This window comes from Geospiza fortis, unplaced genomic scaffold (assembly GCF_000277835.1).
Source record: "Geospiza fortis unplaced genomic scaffold, GeoFor_1.0 scaffold54, whole genome shotgun sequence".
NCBI classification, from domain to species: Eukaryota; Metazoa; Chordata; class Aves; order Passeriformes; family Thraupidae; genus Geospiza; species Geospiza fortis.
The window spans coordinates 11,075,357-11,091,804 of NW_005054301.1; the positions used below are offsets into that span (position 1 = coordinate 11,075,357).

At 34.9% G+C, this 16,448-nt stretch overlaps 1 long non-coding RNA gene across 1 annotated transcript in view; it reads left to right on the plus strand.

Moving 5' to 3' along the window:
* Positions 1-3,192: 3,192 nt before the first annotated feature.
* LOC115948972 overlaps positions 3,193-16,448 on the plus strand; it is a 20,520-nt gene continuing 7,264 nt past the window's right edge. The window contains exon 1 of the long non-coding RNA XR_004082689.1: positions 3,193-3,286. This is a non-coding gene — a long non-coding RNA (uncharacterized LOC115948972). The remainder of the gene's footprint in view (positions 3,287-16,448) is intronic.

Below are 16,448 nucleotides of genomic sequence, written 5' to 3' on the forward strand. Positions count from 1 at the left end.
ATACATCTAAAATTATCCTTTTCTCAGTGTAAGCTATTACTTCTTTAGGTAGTTATGGTTTGTTGTAATACTTGAAATAATTCCTTTCCTTCCTCTGCGCCTGTATCCACCTACAATATGTAGGTGATCACTTAGTAAAATTATAGGAATATATTTTTTTATTCTCATCTCATAAGTCAATTTCTTCCATTACCTAACAATAGTATTTTGTCTTTCCTGAGCTAATTTTTGCGTAGTAGTGATGTAGTCACAGTGCTGAAGTTAGACTGAAGTTCTAATCCAGGCTGAAAAAAAACCCCTTGCCACCTGTAAATTCTGATATACATCAGCAATTTTCACTGTCCATTTCCAATCCAGTGTTTCATTCTGCAGCTTTATTTTCCCTGTTTACACTTGAAACCTCCTTTCATCACTGCTGTTTTCTTCACAAAATGAAGAAACTGGTTTTAATCCATAGTTTTACCAAAGTCCTGGCTCATGCTTCTCTGAGCTCAGTTTTTATTTTCATTTTATGTTACAAAAAGCATGTTCAGAGGTAATTTGACATAGATCTAAGTGAGCATGACTCAGTGAAATCACTGCAGGCTGCCATGCTAATGAGAGAAATGCATCTTAGACAGCAAGTAGAAGAAAGTTGTCTGGAATGGAGGTGAGAATGGTAACCCTGAATGGAATGGTCTCCTGTGAAGGAAATGAAATCTCCCTGATGGCGAGTACTGAACTTGCACAGCGAGATTGACATTGCCATAAATCAGTGGGGAGCTTACATTATCTAGGGAGTTCAAGTAAGAACTCTCTTCCAGCACAATTAGACACAATTTAATTAATTTTTAATTCTTATTTTGACTAAATCACACTGCTTTTAGTCATACTGGTTAGTAATAGTTATCTTATTAAGAAAGCCCTCATGACCTGAGCTAGTCTTGGGTTTTTACTTCTTATGTAATATTTTATTTCTGGATTGTATGTGACCAATGATTGAAATTACAGGCACAAATTTTTTCTCCAGAAATTATGAATTTTTAAGATTAATTCATAGAATAAGTCACTGGATGAGACAATTGTTGGAATGTCTCATAGTAAGATGAATGAAAAGAGTTTTCAATTGTAACAAGGCTTTTTAGTTAATTATTTTTAATGGAAATATTCTATGCAAAATAAATTGACAAAATTTTTTTAAAGCGAAATCCAACAATATTGTAACAGCTCCTTACTGACTGTCTCTTTTTATCCAATTCTAATATATAATTTCAAAGTATTGCTATAGAATAAAAGGACAATGTGTACAATGCTAAATAATTCTTTTTCTTTTGCTCATCTTGGCTTGATGGCTGGAAGTGACACCCTTACTTTGACATAATTTTGCTCTGGTTTTTGTTTTTTACAGAAACACCCATTCATTGATTTTCAGGAACTTCAATTTGCTACAATACTGTACTAAAGTTGCTGTGTTACTCTTCCATTTCTTATTGATTCCTAGCCCATGTTTAAATACATATAGTTTTTCCTGTTCCAAAACTGCCATGTGAGATTTTGGTTCTTTGAGGAGACTATTCATTCTGGGTAAGAAATACATGGTATAGAGAGACACACCATCCTTAGTTTACTGTTTCTCATACAGGTGAAACTGCTGAGTAAAATAACCACTTGGAAAGATGTAATACCTTATCTATGATATTTTATAGATGAGGATCTTGTCATATTCCATAGTGGTCACATTTTATGTGTGAATACTGACAGCCTTACTCTAAAATATATATGGAGATAGAATAAAAATGATATGGACTTTGGCTACCTTATAACAACATACTCGCATCTCTGTTTTATGATTTCAGGTAAAAAAAAAACCCTAAAAACTGAAAAATTCTAATCTATCTATACTTGCACAAAATCTTGGCTTTGTGGTTTATGACCCTTAGCAACAAAATTTCTCTCACCTTTTAATGGAATTAAATTACAAAGGTGGATTGGAAAACCTGCATTACTAAGTTAGTTTCACTGGAAAAAACACTAAAGAATGAAACTTTATTAAAAGTTGATTTAGTTGGAGCATTTTAATTTTCTACACCTGGAATGATTTGATTTTGTCTTGATTTTCAAGCTTTTTTTCCAGTACTGCCTTATAGGCATCTACTTGTGATATCCAAGTGTACTCACTAACTTGTGCATGTAATTTATAATCTGTTATTGCTACCTCTGTCATAACACAGAAGCCTGAAGAAATATCTTCGCTATGAAACAAATGGAACAACACAGAAGTTTTAAAATTCATTTATTGCCATTACATTTCTATCACTTCAACATTATGGAAACATATTTTGTTAAATTTTCATATGCACCAGCATCAGTGGTGTTGTTGCTGATTTTATTTTTAATTATAGGAAAGCTTTGTATTTTATTGCAATTTGCTCTGAAAATCTTCATAGTGTCTTCATGGGACATTTTATAAACCTATTTGCTATTAATGAAATAGGTCCTTAAAATCAAATGTTAACACTTACAGTAGAATATAAAATCCCACTAAGCATATGTTTTAGATCAAATTTCTATTTAACTCAGCATAGGCATCTGAGAAGTTGCATTTCTTGCCATATTGAAATTTACTGCAATTAGAAAAAGTTCCTCATTGCTTCTTATCAATCTACTGGTAGAAGTAAATGTGTTCACAAATATGCCATGACATTAATAAAAAAAATCAGTATTATAAAAAAATTTATGTGATCAATAAAGAAACTAAAATAATAAGGGTAGGTCTGTGAAAAAAAGTGTCTAAAAATATCCCATTCCAATTTTCAAGTACAGTTTCTATATAAAAGTTCAAGTTTTTTGTCATATAGTGCTGTCTGAAATCAAGAAAATCTTCTTGATAAAAATAATACTGTAATTGAAAAGTTGCTGTGGTTTCATGGTAACTTTTTTTGTCTGTACCACTATACTACCACTTCCCTGTTGGAGTCATCCCTCCCCAGCTAGGTTTGTCTTTTATATGGTGTGCTATATACCATGATGCAATTTATCCATTGTTGGGAATCTGGATTACAGACCTTGACCCAAAAGGTAGGTTTATTTAGATATCTAAAATGCAGTATGTTAGCATAACACTGTTCTGAAATGTGATTCAACTTTCAATGCCTTTCTTGAGAAACTGGCTTACATGCTTTGGTTTCTATTGATTTTTAAACAGGAAGAAAGCAATTGTTGTAAAAAACCAAACCCAAAGAAATGTTCAATCAAGATATAACTTCTATCAAAAAATCTTCAGTGAGAAGACTTCAGTTTACTAAAGGTTTGTACATTGTAAGCTAAATATAATTCTGAGTTTGCATTATTTAGTTTGTTTGCATATTATTGCACTTCACTTCTTATTGTATATCAAACATTCATTATCAAGATGGGGATCCAAGGTATTAAATTGTTTTCTGAATATTTGCCACAATACTCATACTATTCTTGTTCATTACAAATAGTTTTGCAAGTGACTGTTCATATTCAGCAGAAATACAGCAGATAACACTGCAGATACAAACAGCACAAATGTGTGCATTTACAGAGGTGAATAATTGAGAAAATTCTCTGGGCAACTCATCCCAATGTCTCAACACACCCATTGTAAAAAAATTCTTTCTTGTATCTAACATAAATCTACCATCTTTCAGTTTAAAACCATTGCCCCTTTTTCTGTCACTGCAAGCCTTGGCACAGAGTCTCTCTCCATCTCCCTCATAAACTGCCTTTATATACTGATCTGCCTGGGGTCTTCTGCTTCCCAGGCAGAGAGGGGTTGGAATGGGTCTCATAGGTTCAGCTTTTTTTTTTTTTTTTTTTCATAGGAGAGGTGTTCCTGCTCTCTAATATTTTTTGTGGCACTTCTCTGGAACTGTTCTAACAGATCCATGTTTCTCTTGCACTGGGAGCTTCAGAGCTGGACACAGCACTCCAGGGAGGGTCTTAGATGAGCAGAAATCCTGCCTCCCTGACAGAGAAGACACCATCCATGGACTAACCTCCACAGAGATGCTTCACAGCACCACTACAGTACATAACACAGTGTCACAGATAGCCACAACACAGAGTATCACTATACAATTTCAGAAGGCTTTGGGCAGCTGCCCATACAGAATAACATCATCTCTCTTCAGAAGGCTGCAAGCATCTGCCCTTGCTCTTTAGCCCAACCTTTTATACGCCTCATGTTGATGCATTGCACCTGTGTGCCCTCTGTTCCCTTTGGTGGTTGGTCAGTGCCCCGGGGCACTCCATGGCTCATTGCTGTCAATGCTGCTCACCTGCTGCTCACAGCTGTGCCCATTGGGGATGAGGCTCAGCCATAATTGCCACGAACTGTGTGCCTACTACACAGCACTATGAGCCACTCAGCAATCACATGGGTGAGGAAGCCAGCCCTTGTGCTCTACTCCTCAGCTTCTGATATCACAAAGCTTTATCTAGGCTACTTTTTATTCTCCTTTCCCCCTAAATTCAAGAATCATTTACCCTATTTGATCTGTTAATTTACTTCCCTCTACACTGTATGTAATCCAATGAGATAACTTATTTGTATATTTAGGACTCTAATTAATAATGCGGATATATGCTCTCTGGTGCTGAATTTATGCTGTCATTTATTTATTTTTTTTAAACAGATAAGGGCCCATAAACCAAACCACATTGAAAGAGAGCTAATATAAAAATGCACATAATACTGATAAAAATATTACATTACCTTACTTTTATCTTAGTCTAATGGGCAGTGCAGTATTAGTTCTGGATGTGTTTCCTTATACGTATTATGATGAATAATGACATAATGGTCCTGAGAAATTCTGTGAGTTTGTTTTAAGCAATATATTTTTCAAGTTTAAGTGACGATTTTGGCCTTGTGCACATGACTTTATACCAAAACTCAATAAAAAATTCCTGTCTATGTAAATAATTCATTTTTGCATTTTCAACTTTTAATAAATGTATAACTCATCTTTAGTTGGACCTGTATGCTTGCTCACACACTCTAGAATTTTTTGAGTAAGTATCAGAAAGAACTTAGACAATAAAAATTAAATTGTAAAAAAATTATAAATAAAATGATTCTATTCCATAAATCATTTCCTGTAAATGGGAAATTTGATGTTGCATCTACTTCATTTGAAAGTGATGCCATAACAGAATCTGCAAGTTTGTTAGTAATGGGTCTTTTTATTCATCCAACTATTGATTCAAATGAAATACACTGTAAGATCATCTGTGTTTATGCTCAGAAAAATGTCAGCATTTCTCAATAATAAGAGATCAAAGAGGAATGTTGCTATTTTGGGAAATAAAGCAAAATAGCTGCTTTTGCTATTCAGAAAAGGAAACTAATTTGGTAAATGTCAAGAGAGAGAGTTTCTCAGAGTCAGGAGGCAGTAAATGAGTTCAGAGTGGAAGGTTCAACTTACTACCTACACCACTAGGTACAGGTTGATGGTATGGAATTACCATAAAAAGTATTTAATGTTTTTACGAGTATTTTGTGCTAAAAGGAGAGTGCAAATGTATCATAGTAGACTTCAATTAGGCTACTGTTCACCAAGGGACTGACTGCTCCATGTGTGAAAGACACTGGTGGAAATATCTGAGGGCTAGGTGCTACAATATGAAAATATATTAAGAGGACACCAAGTTTGAACAGTTGTTATCAAAGTGGCACTGCTAGCATTTGTAATGATGTCCTGCAGAAGCTCTGTTCACTTTCACTGACAAGCAGGCTGGCCAAATAAGTTGTCCCTCTGCTGGCATTTGTGCCATGTGGCAGTGATGTGACCGACCTGTTAGCAGGCAGCGCGCCATCCCGACAGATGGGCACGAATGCAGCTAGCCAAGGATATTTTCATTCCATGTGCAGCAGATGTACACGCCTATTAAAAGTGTTGCTCCCTGCTGAGAGAATCAAAACAGCAGTTTGCCTTGAACTTCTTTTTTAGAGTTGGTAATATATGGCACCATTAACCCAGCTCAGAACTTGATTGACATAGAGTATCATGAGATACTGTGAGGAGAGGGCAAGGAGTTCAAGGTAGTCTCCTATACTGTTGTTATTTAATTCTTCAGGAATTTAAATTTTTTTGATAGACATTATGCCAATAACACTTGACACAGAGAAAACCATAGAGCTAAGAGCTTGCCCTCTATGGCTAACTTTATCAAATATACAGGCTGTACCCAGAGAGGCTCTAAAAGTTGCACTTGCAGCACAGCATGGAGAAAAATATTTCCCTTCCAGGCAAAAATTAATTGTGGTCATTACTTTAATGATCAAAGCCCTCAAAGGGCAACAAAAGTAGGCTCTATTACTGTATAAGTAACGGAACATTTAATTTCTGCTATTAACCATATTTTTTAAACTAGAGTAATATATCAATAGAAAGGGGATAATTGAAAATACTGGCTGTTTTTCTCAAAATTATTTTTACTTAACTGTAGGGACAATACACACATTAGTGGCTTTTAAACAGTAGCCTTTTGGCACATCTAAATTTTTGCTGTCTGGAAAATAAAACAACAATGGTATGCTGTTTCAGGTAATTTCAAATGCTCATATTCCAGCAAAGCCTGCATTTTGATGGTTTGGGTTTAAAAGACTTTTATTAGTGTTATTATGAAGTTGCTTCGAAAGAATTTGCTGGCAAGTGGGATGAAATGTCTAAATTTGATACTCTATGTCTACTCTATGTCTAAATTTGATACTCTATACCAATAAACCACTGATTTTAAGCTGGGGGACAGAGCCATACAGGAAGCAGGGCAGAGGGAAAATATCTTGCCATTTAGATGCAGCCTTTACTGTTGTCAGGATATATAATGCATTTTTGTCCTCTATTTAGAACTTGTGGAAAAAAGGAAATACTTCAATCCTTTCAAAGTGCTATATTATCCAGCATAGAAACAATCAATCAACAGAAATTTGCTTCTATCAGTGTTTTATCTTCAGATCTTCAAATACTGCTGAATCAAAAATTTGTAACCTGGCTCAAATCTAGTCCACGTTTATGAATCAGCACATAAAACATGCACTTTCCATCATTGTGTAGTGCTTACTCTCTAGGATACTGCCCTCCTCCTGTAAGTATAAATAAGTTCTGCAAGAACATTATCACCCTTTCTTGTCCCCAGTTTACCCAATTGCAACGATTCTATAAAAAGTAAGGGTCTCTTTGATATAGTTGGCTACCTCCTTATTTCATCCACAAGAGTTATAGCTTCTACTGTTGATGATGGCTACTGTCCCCACACATGAAAGTGATAAGGCTTCGGATCATAATAATAAACTCACCTTTTCATCTAGCAGTGATCCTTAAATCCTACATTTCTAACAGTTTTTCCTCTTCCTACTGACTAAGTTCTGTTCTTAGATCTTGCCTGGGTATGGTCTGACAGAAAACTTCCTCCAAGCAACCTGAAAACCCAATCTACACAGCACAAAAATAGGAAATGTCTTTCTGCTGCATCCTGCTTCTGATCATTTCCAGATATGATAGACTTTTACACTGCATAGAAACAGATGCATAGCTAATTTCAGCTAAAATCCATACCATCTCTATTATTTCTTCCTATCTGGAGGCTGGGCAGGCACAGAATTAAATGTTTTCCCACACATCAATGATTTATGAAGCTCTAAATATAAATAATTGTTCAAGATCCAGTTCTGTGCATGATTATTCCCACACCATGTGTTATTTTCCTTGTTATATTTCCTTTCCTTGTGGAGGTTTTTTGTTTGTTTGCTTGTTTTTGTTTGTTTTTAGTTAAATTCTCCTATAGTAGAAATTTTCAGTTTTTTATTTTTATTTTAGGGGATCATAATATGCAAAATATTCTTATGTATATTAAGCATTACTGTTGAAATTGTTGGGATCCAAACTACGATTTTTGTTGTAAAAAATAAACCATGCTCTGGAAAGTTCAATTACTACATATTTGGGACATACCAAGATTTGGATGAAGGAAATATTTCGTTGGTTTTACAGAGATGGAAATGAATTAAAAGTCTGGTTGTACAATAAGTCCAGAAGATAAAATAAAGGATCCTTGTGTTACTTCTTGTATTATACAGTTCTGAGATGTTTCTTTCATTTTCAGTCTGCTTTGCTAAGAGAGTAATCTAGGAGGTTGTGTTTATATATACATATGTATGTATGTATAGGCTTGTGTCTACACCTTACCTCTAATTTTAGCTTTATGCATAGTTTCAGACAAATAGACCAAGTATCTGAAAAGACAGTGATTTTCTATATGTTTTGGGAGAATAAGTGTCTAAATAGAAAAAGGTTCTCAGTAATGTTCTCATGAGGATATGAAAGTAATGAGTAAATTAATCTGGTGTTAAAAAGTCCACACAGGAGGACCACTGAGACATGAATCCCTTTGGAAAAGGGCTTTGTAAAGTGCCACTGTTCTCAGAATAATAGTTTAACATTTTATGGTTATTCTTGCTTGAGATCAGGACTGCATGAAGACTGTCAAGGTGTGAAGTCAATACATAAAAACTAAATTGCACTGAAGTCTGGAGGCACCCGTGAAGAACAAGTTGCCTTACTTCAAAGTAGCTTAATCTTTTCACTTTCATATGTAGACAAGCCTTGTATCTACTCTCATTAGACAGATGTGGAAATGTCTGTCACTGCCCTGAGTTGACATATCTAAAGATATATTTGGAGGATGCGCTGATGTGATGGGAAAATGTTTTAAATGAGGATGGAAAAGAAGCGACTCCAGCTTTAAAGTAACCAAGAGAAGTGCTACTTGAAACAAGCATTGAGTAATCAACATCTTAAAACTGACAATTAAGTGAAAAGCAGGACAGAAACTTAACACAATTAGTTTAAAAAGTAGCAATAGGAAGGATTATGTATCTTCAGAATTCTATAAAATTAATAGGTAACATGAAATTTTCATGCTAGTGGTTAGAAAACTACTACTGCTTTCCAAGAGTTGCATTTTGAAAAAAAAAAGGCTTCAATCAAATTGTTCATTGCAGTTTGTTTATATTCAGAGTTTGTTGTTCCAAGTACTATAAGGTTTTTTCGCAGGATTTATAAACAGATGCCATTTTTGTTATTGCCCTCGTTGTACTCAAAAAATCTTTCATAGAAGTAAAAATAGCTAAATTATAACTTACATCCATTGGGAAAACTTGTTGCCAGAACAATAGATTTGTGATTAAATTTTATCACAGAAATTTTTTTCAGAAATTTTCTAGGTTTCTTAAAATGTTCTGAGTGTCAGCTGGAAATTGTGAAAGAACATGTTTTTGTTTTACATGTGGTTTTTAATAGAAAATTTTCAAGTGTGAATTATTTTTTCAAAACATTAATATTTTTTCTTAGGAAAGGGAGATGGAAAAATACCCTGCAGTCCAACCCCAAATTCCTTTCTTAATGAAAGTGTTACTAAAAGGACTAAAATAGCAAACGTAATTGTTCATTAATCTTTCATTGTTCTTTCCTTTTTTTTGACTTTCTGAAGATACTTTGAACTTGTTTGATTGATTTGCACACTTTGGATGTCACAGTTTTATTGTTCTATATCACCATGTTTCCTTGGGATAAAACTGCAATGTGAGGTGTGCACATAGAACTAGTTTTAGCTTTTAATAGCCAAATAGAAAATACTGGTTCATAGCAATAAATGTCTGCTCCTCCAGATGAAAAACATCATTAAAATATTCCTTCTCAGATACATTGGATACATGTAAATTATTTGACAGTTGGCCAAGCAAGTACACGAGGAAAAAATTATGAGTGAAGAAAATGATAAATTAAAGGCTGTAATTTGGTTTTGAAACTAATTTGAAGAATAGTTATTCTGGAAACTTTGCTTCATCTGTTCATTTTTTTGCTATTTATGTTCCCAGTAATGATTCTGCTGAGATTTCTACCTCAGATACAATAGCAAAGTCTTAATTACTCAAGTTCACAGAATGGTCTTTTATTCTTCCACCAACTGAGAATATTTCAGCAACACACAGTTTGGGAAAAGAAGCCATACAACAAACAAACTGCTCCTTTTCCAACAGGGGAGGTGGCAGTTCAGATGGCTATAGCCTTCCCAAAATCTCAGAAAGAAACTTCCAGTAGTATGCTTTTTTATGATCAAAAGACAAATTTGGTTTTATTGATAGTGATGCTGATGTTTTAGAGGGAACTCCAGGTCAAACCAAGGACTGCATTCACAACAGCAGATTGCGTCTTTTTAATGTCTTGCATATTTGAGATGGAATTGAACACAGCAGGCACACTTTGTTGAGCATGTCTGAACAACATCAAAGTCATTCATTATGTAAATAATGTAATGAAACTTTTAAATTTTAATTTATAACATTAGGTTTTCTCTCTGACCAAAATAACATTTCATTAAAAACTGCATTTTTAATAAAAATCTGTATTTTTTGGTTACTTTAACTTCAAGTTCACAAGTTTTGGGCAGCTCTTGATATAACTGTGACATTTTTGTAATTCTGAAGTAACTTACAAACTGTCAGGTGCAGTGTTTGATTTGTAAAGAGGATGTGGCTGAAGTAATGGTGCATTTGCATTTTCCAACAGCTTCACAGGAAATATAGGATGTGCTTTCTGTCACAAGGAGCTTATATTATTAAAAACTTAGAAATCAAATCAGTTATTGAGAATTCTATGCTGTCTATTTATTTCCAATCAGACAAAGAGGAATTTAATACTGAGAGAAAAGAAAAAGCCATTCGCACAGCATTTTGGATGGAACATTTAACTATAATGCATCCCTAGAATACAATTCCAGGGATGCATTACAGTCATATGATCACAGAGTGATTAAAAATCCATAATGGAGTATTTCTTTCCCAGGTATACACATAAAAAGACCTCTTATCCTTACAATTTGACTTCCATCCACTCAAACAATTTTTTTCATTAGGTACTGGTGTGGAAGGTAATGCATCTAAAAGTATGAACCCTATTTTCAGGACAGTTCATTATCCTAAAAGCTCTTTCATTATATCCCCTAAATTGAGATGGCAAGGCATACCCTGCTTATGATTTAGCCTGAAAGCAACGTACATTTTTGAAATCAATGGTGAAAATGTCTGTAGGTGTGCACACATGCATGTGCACATGCATGTAGTGCTACTTCTGTTTGCCCTTTATTGAAGCAGTGAAGCACAAATGAGTTGAGAGTCAACAAAGTTAAAGCAGAGGAAATATCATTGAAGTTCTGCTCCTCTCTAATTTTGTACTTTTGCGTAGTGGCTCACTAAAGAAATAGAGAAATTTAGATATTCAATTCTCACTTTGAGATTTTATTATACTAGACCCTGGAAGAAAGAGGCTGCTTGCTCACTCCAACAGAGAACGAGATTCTGAAGCAATATGCTTGAAATGGGGTATGTTTTAAGAAGACCAGAAGAGCTGGCATGTTCAAGAGCTGATTTTATTTTGTTTCTCAACAAGTTTCTTAGAAGAAACTTCCTGCCTCTGTAAATTTTGTCTAATTTCTATCTGTTGACCATTATCACTAAAAGGATACTATTATCAAAGGTATTAAATAATATTATTACAGCATGACTTGAGAATGAAAGCAAGTGCCAGTAATATTCCTATGCTTGACATCAGCATAATTTTTGTATTTTGTTCATAGATGACTTGATTATCTTTGTGGGTCCTTTCCAACTCAGACTATTCTGGGATTTTGTGACTTTTGTTTCTTTGCGCTCTCTACAATTGCAAACAAATGTTGCCTGTTGGATAAATACACATTAAATAAGGCATACACATTAAATAAGGCACCTGTATCCTGAGGAAAAGCATCAAGTCTGTTGTGCATTTGTTCCTTATTCTTAAAAAACCATGAAAAAATAACTGTATGAACAAACAAGAGACATAGATGCATTACAAGTCATTACAAGTAAAAAAATAGTAGCATGACACAAGTTCACTTGTATGAACTGATGTAGGTCCATTAATGTAAATGGTCTTCATTAGACTGTGCTGACAATTAAAGACACTGACAGGCCCTCATCATTGTGGAAGAATTTCCTTTCCATTCCCTTTTTTGACCTCCTACTCACTTTTTACCTTGGTTTAATATGCACAGCATGAAGTCTCTGAATTATCTAAATAGATTTATAAAACTTGCCTAATAAGCTGCAAATTAGGTGATTTCTTGCTGATTCTTTTCTTTATGACAGGAGTTAGTGGTCTCACTAATTCCACTGACAAATTTGTAAGAATATGTGATGTAGTATAAGGGCCATGAGTGTGAAACTTCCTAAGCCTCTCAGACACCCTTTACACCTGCATGATCTGCAGCACTGATCAGTCAGTGCATGTATGGACCAGTCTAGAACATAAAGAAATCAAGGGAAATGCCCGCTAGTTTTTTCTCCTTTTATATTAAATTTCTTTGTGGAAATTTGCAATTATCTATGACTGGAAATGCATAATGCATAACTTCTGGGTAATTACTTATAATTTTATATTGTATTGCCAAACAGTGGAAGGGGCTACGGGACAAAACCAGGCTCTCCAGCGATGGACAATGGGATGGTGTGCCAAAACTGGAGGAAATGGGCACTAATGGGATCTGTCAATCTGCTTCACCAGGTGTTGGCTACAAAGTACCACACCTGAAATGTTTCTAAACCCATGCCCTCAGCATGAGGAGCAAACAAGAGGAGCTGGAACCTTTGGCCCACTCCCAGAGATTTGACATCATTGGCGCAAGTGAAAGCTGGTGGGATGAGTCCTGTGACTGGAATGCCCTGCCAGATGGTTGCAAGCTCTTCAGGAGGGATGGGCAGGGCAGAAGAGATGTTGAGAGCTTGGCACTGTGTGTAATAGAAGGGTTAAAATCAAGTTAATTGAGCCCATCTTCTGAATTGTCTGTCTTCAGGTAACTCTGATTCATGACTAGACCATGTCATATGCCTTGTTTAATCATATGGGTTAAGCCTGTAAACTTAAATATGCTGGTTGCTGGTGAAAAGATTAGATGGCCAAGATTTGGAATGTGGTATTTAAAATATGCTATAATTAGACTGCATTAGGTATTTTGGATTTGTGTAGCCGATAGGTGCTTTTCATTTATTTTGTCCTCATTGTCCTCTTAATTTCCTAGTACACTGCAGAGATATGTTAATTTACTACTCAAGCTGAATGTAAGGTCACAGTGTCTCACTTTTGTTTGTAGTTGATTGCTTATCACCTATTCAAGACTTCATTTCTATTTACCATGTATTTTTGATGATTGGGCCTGAGTAAGTCCCTACAAAAGAATGCTGATCATGTTTTCTCTCTAACAGCTGCTCAGTAATTTCACAAGATGTAATGTAAGTCTATTCATGAAGTAAAGTGAGACCCTCTCAGCTCATGTTGATTGTCCTCATGGAGGTGCTCACCAGTCTGTTGAATACATTCTGCAATTATTATTATTTTTTTTTAAGTAGGCAAAATTCATGCTGAAGATTATATGAAGTAAAAGTTAAGCCTCTTTCTCTCTTACACACAATACACATGCTGATTCACACACAATACACATGCTAATTCCCATGGAAGATATGTAGGTAAATCCTCTGAAAATTTGGATATTTCAAGAGGCGATTTTGTGAAACCATTTATGTTCAAGCCCAGTGCACTTCTCCTCCATGCACATTATTGTCAGCAGGCACTCAGTAAGATACTGAAACAGAGTCCAGATGCAGATCTCAGATGTAGTAGAGGAGTTTTTTTTCATAAAATATTCTGTAAAAGTATTTGAGTTCTTATGTTCAGTACTTATGTGAGAAAATAAAACTGATGATCTAGAATTTTAAAATATACTGTATTTTTATAACTTAAAAAATGACAAGTGAGAGAAAATGCCAGATGGACTATTTGGCTTAAAGTTCTAACAGAAATGGAAACAGAAGATGACAATAATCAGGCAAATATCATTTCATGAGTGAAAGTTCCCAGAGCATCTTGGTTTAAAATTATTGAAATAGCTACATGGCTGGCTTACAAGCATTTCACATCAGTAAGAATTAACAATTTCTGCTATAAAATGTACAGAGTAATTCTCTAAAACTTTCTCCAATGAGGCAATCTCTATGTGTGTCATGCTTACCTTCTTTAGTTGGTGATTGTCTGCTTTGCATAAAATACTTACAAAATTTATTGGACTAGGGAGGCAGAATATGTAATAGTTCATGACTAGAATAATAGCACAGTGATTATGGTACTTACCTAGGAGGAGGGATTCTTTTAAGGGAGCAGGGGTGGGTGGTGGTGGTGGAATGAAGGCACAAATTCCTCTCTGCTGTATGTGACAAATATGATACTTGTAGTGCAGTAGAAGTTAATGTGCTTGGCACCCGAGAGGTAATTTTTGGAAAAAGTAATTATCACAGGTAGTGCATGCTCACAGAAATTAATGGAGATCCTTTTTCCATATATGAAATATTGCCTATAAAAATTCTGCTCAAAATTTCCATGCAAGGCCAAGCAAGCATTTTGGAAAATATACCACGAACTTCCAAATGTCAAAATATGTTATATAAATATTTCACTTAAGACTCAAATTTTGCGGAAAAAGATGCAGAAGGCTCAATATTCTAGAAATCCTACCTCTAACAGTCAGGAAGCCTCTCTATGTCTTCAATACGATTTTTCTTCATATTCAATTTACATAATGGAGAGTGATAAAAATGAACTGATTTGTGTGCCACATTGATCTGCGAACCAAATGAATTTCTTTTATGATAAGGACCACTCGAGAGATAAACATTCTATGTTGCTGGGTGAAATAGAAAGAAAGTATGGAAATTGTTTCTCCTTAGTATGTATCTTCTATATTTTTAAATTAAGGCAGGCAACATGTATAGGTTCCTTTCTAATTACTCCTATAATGCCTAAATTTATGTTTAAACTAGACACTTGCAGTGTATATCAAATACATTCTTGACCATTTATCTGCTATTTTCATACATATCTAATCCATGCTATTGTATTTGTTTGCTACAATGTGATTGTAGGAGTCTCTTCTATGCCAAGATGATAAAATAAGTGTTTGAAAATGTTATGATTCATGTTGCCAAGGTTTACTTCCAAGATCATGCTAGCAGCTTCCCACTGGAAATACCATTTCTTAAAAAAATTAAGAGGATGAGTATCCAAGTCACTTTTGTGTCATATCCAGTGAATAACATTTAAAAAATTAAAAATTTATTATCTATTTAGTAAATAATAATAGAGAAAAAAGGGGTAGGATGTTGCAAGTAGAGGACAGATTTAAATTAGGTGCTTTAAATTAGAATAGAAACATTACTGCATTATCTTCAGATGCTTAGCTTTTTCAAACTGTTATGTTAATGTTTCTTATATGTGGAAAAATGTCTGAAGTATTATTCACATGTGTAGGCTAAACTTTTAGAATAAATGCCCTAGGTAAGCAGTTCTGCAGTTAGTTAAAACTATGGCTATGTATCTTACAAATTAAATTTACGAAGCTGCGAATTTCTTCCAGCTCAGTCTGTCTCAGAACTTAATATTTTAAGGAGAGATCTAATGGGGACTTAAATGTTAAATTACCCTAAGCCAAAATTTCAAAGTGGATTCCTCCTTGCAGAGTTAAGAATTCTAAGTTTTCTACAGATATAGCGGTACAGAAAGAAATAGAGTCTCTGGTGATGTGGATGATCAGGGAAGCCGACTTTTAGTATGCAGTACCTGACTTGGAGTCTAGTAGCTATGGATATAAGTGCAGAGAACTGATTTCCATGTTCCCAGGCCTGTTTATACATTTTACATGAAAAATTTTTCATTTAAATATTGAAGTAACTGGAAGAAAACAGAATTCACCTCTCCCATTTCTGATCAGCTTTACAGAACTCTTTAAGCAGAAAGTCATACCTGTTTTTGCAGGCCTGGGAAATTGCTGAGCTTTTCTGCAGACTAAAAAACTTTGAGCCACTTCAAACAGTAAGAAAAAGACCATAATTCTACCCAAAATAGGATACCTTGATGGCTCTGGCATTCTTGTGGAAGATGTGGGTTTGCATGTTTCCAGTAACAACATGAGAAAAAAAGCCATCTCTGCTACTAGAAAGGGGGAGACCCCTGTATTCAGAGTAATAATTCCCATGTTGAGACAATGCCATGTATTGATCTTCCCTATTGGAGATTCATAACATGAAAATTCCCTCCATTTGAAGGGAGGAACCACAATTTCCCAGAGAAATTGCAGAGTCAGGGCTTCCAGCATAAGAGAAGCAATCCCCAAAGCTTTCCTAAGAGCATTTTTCTTCCCTACTAGTCCTGTACTCATTCCTTCTTGCTCTCAATTTACACTCTCCTTCTTTAATAAGACCCTAAGATCTCACAATTTACTTGAAACAGCAACCTGATGCTTGTTTCTGCCTGAGGTTCAAGCATTTAAGTCAGAAGCTGCAGCAGCTAGAAAGT